This window comes from Coregonus clupeaformis, chromosome 29 (assembly GCF_020615455.1).
Source record: "Coregonus clupeaformis isolate EN_2021a chromosome 29, ASM2061545v1, whole genome shotgun sequence".
Taxonomy (NCBI): Eukaryota; Metazoa; Chordata; class Actinopteri; order Salmoniformes; family Salmonidae; genus Coregonus; species Coregonus clupeaformis.
In genome coordinates, this window is record NC_059220.1 from 33443588 (window position 1) to 33448587 (window position 5000).

Below are 5000 nucleotides of genomic sequence, written 5' to 3' on the forward strand. Positions count from 1 at the left end.
AGGGAAATATGTGTCTCTAATATGGTCATACATTTGGCCGGAGGTTAGGAAGTGCAGCTCAGCTTCCACCTCATTTGTGGGCAGTGTGCACATAGCCTGTCTTCTCTTGAGAGCCAGGTTTGCCTATGGCAGCCTCTCTCAATAGCAAGGCTATGCTCACTGAGTCTGTACATAGTCAAAGCTTTCCTTAATTGTGGGTCAGTCACATTGGTCAGGTATTCTGGCACTGTGTACTCTCTGTTTAGGGTCAAATAGCATTCCAGTTTGCTCTCTCTCTCGCTCTCTCTCTCTCTCTCTCTCTCTCTCTCTCTCTCTCTCTCTCTCTCTCTCTCTCTCTCTCTCTCTCTCTCTCTCTCTCTCTCTCTCTCTCTCTCTCTCTCTCTCTCTCTCTCTCTCTCTCTCTCTCTCTCTCTCTCTCTCTCTCTCTCTAGTCTATCCACCTTAAAGACTTATCTCTCTCTTTAATTAATTGACACACAAAGGAGCCCTAATTTAATCATGCACAGCTCTCCAGGGATTGGCTGTTTCCGTGGTTACCACTTAAACGTGGATGGGGAGAGGCCTGTTTTATGTTGGGGATGAGAGAGGAGAGGAGAGAGAGAGGGGAGAGGAGAGGAGAGGAAAGAGAGGGGAGAGGAGAGGAGAGGGAGATGAGAGAGGAGAGGAGAGGAGAAGAGAGGAGAGAGGAGAGGGGGATGAGAGAAGACACAAGAGCACAGAGAGATGAGAGAGGAGAGGAGAGGAGAGGAGAGGAGAGGAGAGGAGAGGAGAGGAGAGGAGAGGAGAGGAGAGGAGAGGAGAGGGAGAGGAGAGGAGAGGAGAGGAGAGGAGAGGAGAGGGAGAGGAGAGGAGAGGAGAGGAGAGGAGAGGAGAGGAGAGGAGAGGAGAGGAGAGGAGAGAGAACACTGGGCGGAGCAGAGGACCAGAGGGATGTGTAGTGGAGGATTCCACTCACTGTCAAACCCTGTTCCCCCTAGAGAACTCTCTGCTGTCAGAGAAAATGGGCTGAATCTGCAAGTTTCAAAAAGAACCACACACACACACACTACTGAACACACACACACCTTTCTCTACCTTAGATGAAAAAACACTCAGACTTGCACAAAAAATACCTTTCTCTATGGTTGATAAAATACAATTAAACACACACCCATAGAATTACAGTGCCTCGCAAAAGTATTCATCCCCCTTGGCGTTTTTCCGATTTTGTTGCATTACAACCTGTAATTGAAATGGATTTTTATTTGGATTTCATGTAATGGACATACACAAAATAGTCCAAATTGGTGAAGTTAAATGAAAAAAATAACTTGTTTCAAAAAATTCTAAAAATAAATAACGGAAAAGTGGTGCGCGCATATGTATTCACTCCGTTTGATATGAAGCCCCTAAATAAGATCTGGTGCAACCAATTACCTTCATAAGTCACATAAGTCACATGTGGTCCTCTGTAGCTCAGCTGGTAGAGCACGGCGCTTGTAACGCCAAGGTAGTGGGTTCGAACCCCGGGACCACCCATACACAAAAAGAAAAATGTATGCACGCATGACTGTAAGTCGCTTTGGATAAAAGCGTCTGCTAAATGGCTTATTATTATTATTACATAATTAGTTAAATCTAGGTGACACATCATCTCAGTATATATACACCTGTTCTGAAAGGACCTAGAGTCTGCAACACCACTAAGCAAGGGGCACCACCAAGCAAGCGGCACCATGAAGACCAAGGAGCTCTCCAAACAGGTCAGGGACAAAGTTGTGGAGAAGTACAGATTAGGGTTGGGTTGTAAAAAAATATCAGAAACTTTGAACATCCCACAGAGCACCATTAAATCCATTATTAAAAAATTGAAAGAATATGGCACCGTAACAAACCTGCCAAGAGAGGGCCGCCCACCAAAACTCACGGACCAGGCAAGGAGGGCATTAATCAGAGAGGCAAAAAAAGACCAAAGATAACTCTGAAGGAGCTGAAAAGCTCCACAGCGGAGATTGGAGTATCTGTCCATAGGACCACTTTAAGCCGTACACTCCACAGAGCTGGGCTTTACGGAAGAGTGGCCAGAAAAAAGCCATTGCTTAAAGTAAAAAATAAGCAAACACGTTTGGTGTTCGCCAAAAGGCATGTGGGAGACTCCCCAAACATATGGAAGAAGGTACTCTGGTCAGATGAGACTAAAATTGAGCTTTTTGGCCATCAAGGAAAATGCTATGTCTGGTGCAAACCCAACACCTCTCATTACCCCGAGAACACCATCCCCACAGGTGGTGGCAGCATCATGCTGTGGGGATGTTTTTCATCGGCAGGGACTGGGAAACTGGTCAGAATTGAAGGAATGATGGATGGCGCTAAATACAGGGAAATTCTTGAGGGAAACCTGTTTCAGTCTTCCAGAGATTTGAGACTGGGACAGAGGTTCACCTTCCAGCAGGACAATGACCCTAAGCATACTGCTAAAGCAACACTTAAGTAGTTTAAGGGGAAACATTTAAATGTATTGGAATGGCCTAGTCAAAGCCCAGACCTCAATCCAATTGAGAATCTGTGGTATGACTTAAAGATTGCTGTACACCAGCGGAACCCATCCAACTTGAAGGAGCTGGAGTAGTTTTGCCTTGAACAATGGGCAAAGATCCCAGTGGCTAGATGTGCCAAGCTTATAGAGACATACCCCAAGAGACTTGCAGCTGAATAGTTATGCACACTCAAGTTTTCAGTTTTTTTGTCTTATTTCTTGTTTGTTTCATAATAAAAAATATTTTGCATCTTCAAAGTTGTAGGCATGTTGTGTAAATCAAATTATACAAACCCCCAGAAAAGCAGGTTTAATTCCAGGTTGTAAGGTAACAAAATAGGAGACATGCCAAGGGGGGTGAATACTTTCGCAAGCCACTGTAGGAATTGCCACCCAAGCCATAGACTGTTCACTCTGCTACTGTCCGGCAAACGGTACCGGAACATTGGCTCTCGGACTGTCAGGCTCCGAGACAGCTTTTACCCAAGCCAAGACTGCTAAATAGCCAGACTGCTAAAAAGTCAGACTGCTAAATAATCATTCAATGCTACCCGAACTATCTGCACTGACTCCATCTTGCACTGACCCTACGCACACTAGACTATACACACCATATACACACTCACTCACACACAAACTACATTGACACTCCCACACAAAACCCACACACATTCACATACACTACATACGCACTCACACACAACACACACACACAGACCGACACAACACAAACACACATTACACACACACACACACTCACAGACTTTTACACTCATAATTTGCTGCTGCTACTCTGTTCTTTATTTTACTCTTATTATTATCTATCCTGATGCCTAGTCACTTTACCCTGCCTTCATGTACATATCTACCTCAAATACCTCGTACCGCTGCACATTGATCTGATGCTGGTACTTCCTGTATATAGCTCCATTCTTGTGTATTTTATTTCATTCCTCTTGTGTTACTATTTTATTTTCAACTCATTGGGAAGGGCTCGTAAGTAAGCATTTCACGGTAAAGTCTATACCAGTTGTATTCGGCGCATGGGACAAACACAATTTGATTTGATTTGAATTCTGCACTATATAATTTAATAGGCTCTCTATGCAGACACCACACACACCCCATAATAGACGGTGGTCTTAGTAAGATGTCACATTGGTGACATGTTGGGTTTATAGCGTGGACAGAGATATGGCAAGACCCACGACACAGAGCTGTTGACAGCTTCTACTGCTAACGAGCTGCAGCCGTAACCAGATACACTCACACACACATGCCTGCTGAACACACACACACACACACACACACACACACACACACCGCACACTGCACGCTATGGAAGGTTTCAGGCCATGGTTACACTGCTAATACACACACAGACACACACACACACACAACCACAGGCGTGAACACACACTCAAACACACACACACATGGAGCCATAGCCTTAGCAGGCTGATGCCACAGTGGTTTATAGGCCTTTTATTACACAGATCAGGTTCCTCATACAGGAGACTGATGGGGTAACACTGTCTACTTTACTGCATCTCTTCACACACACACATACACACCTAAATGAATAACATGCTCATGTAGGCTGGTTTGATGGCTTTCACATGTGGCCAGCTACATGACTGCAACACATTTATAGGTGTCCTAACCTAGAGAGAGAGAGGGTGGGGGGTGATATTGAAGGAGAGGGAGGGCAAAGGGGAATTGGAGGAGAGGAGAAACATGGAGGAGAGGAGAGGAGTGAAAACCATAGGAGGTGAGACCGAAAGGAAATTCTTTTCATGGTGTTATAAATCTGGGCCAGATTACAAGACACTTTAGACTGGGTTTTTAATTAAGGAAGCAGATAGGCCTATTGTCTGACTGGAGCTTTCTCTGGCCCTGCCTTCTTTTTAAATGATCCTCTTCTCCTGGGCCTTTACTAGAATCCCACAGATGACCATAAAGACCTTACAAGACTTGTTGAGGATTTCATAGCTGTGGTGGAATCCCTTCTGGCGTCTAGTGAATTTATAGGTAGGGAGAGAGAGGGAGGGAGGGCGAGAGAGGGAGGGAGGAAGACGGGGGGATAAGGGAGAGGGAAGGAGAGAAAGAGGGGGGGGGACTCTCCCAGTCAGCTAATTAACACAAAGGTGGAGAGGAGGTAGCGAGAAGAGGAGGAGAGGAGAAAAGGAGAGGAAAGAGAGAAGGTAGTGTGTGTGTGTGTGTGTGTGGGGCATTCTATGTAGAGGAAGATGAAGATATTTGACCCTCCCTTTAGCAGGGTGTGGTAAGTGTAATTGCATCCCCTCTGAAATGTTACATCTTTAAAATGCTTAAGGTGCACACACACAGAGAAACACATATACACACACACACACACAAACGCGCACACACACACACACACACACACACACACACACACACACACACACACACACACACACACACACACAGACACACACAGAGAAACACACACACATAGAAACAC

The 5000-nt window shown here is 45.2% G+C and overlaps 1 protein-coding gene across 4 annotated transcripts in view; it reads right to left on the bottom strand.

The window, feature by feature from the left end:
• Positions 1 to 5000, bottom strand: part of LOC121545064 (estrogen-related receptor gamma) — a 96136-nt gene that overhangs the window by 38004 nt on the left and 53132 nt on the right. The window lies entirely within an intron of this gene.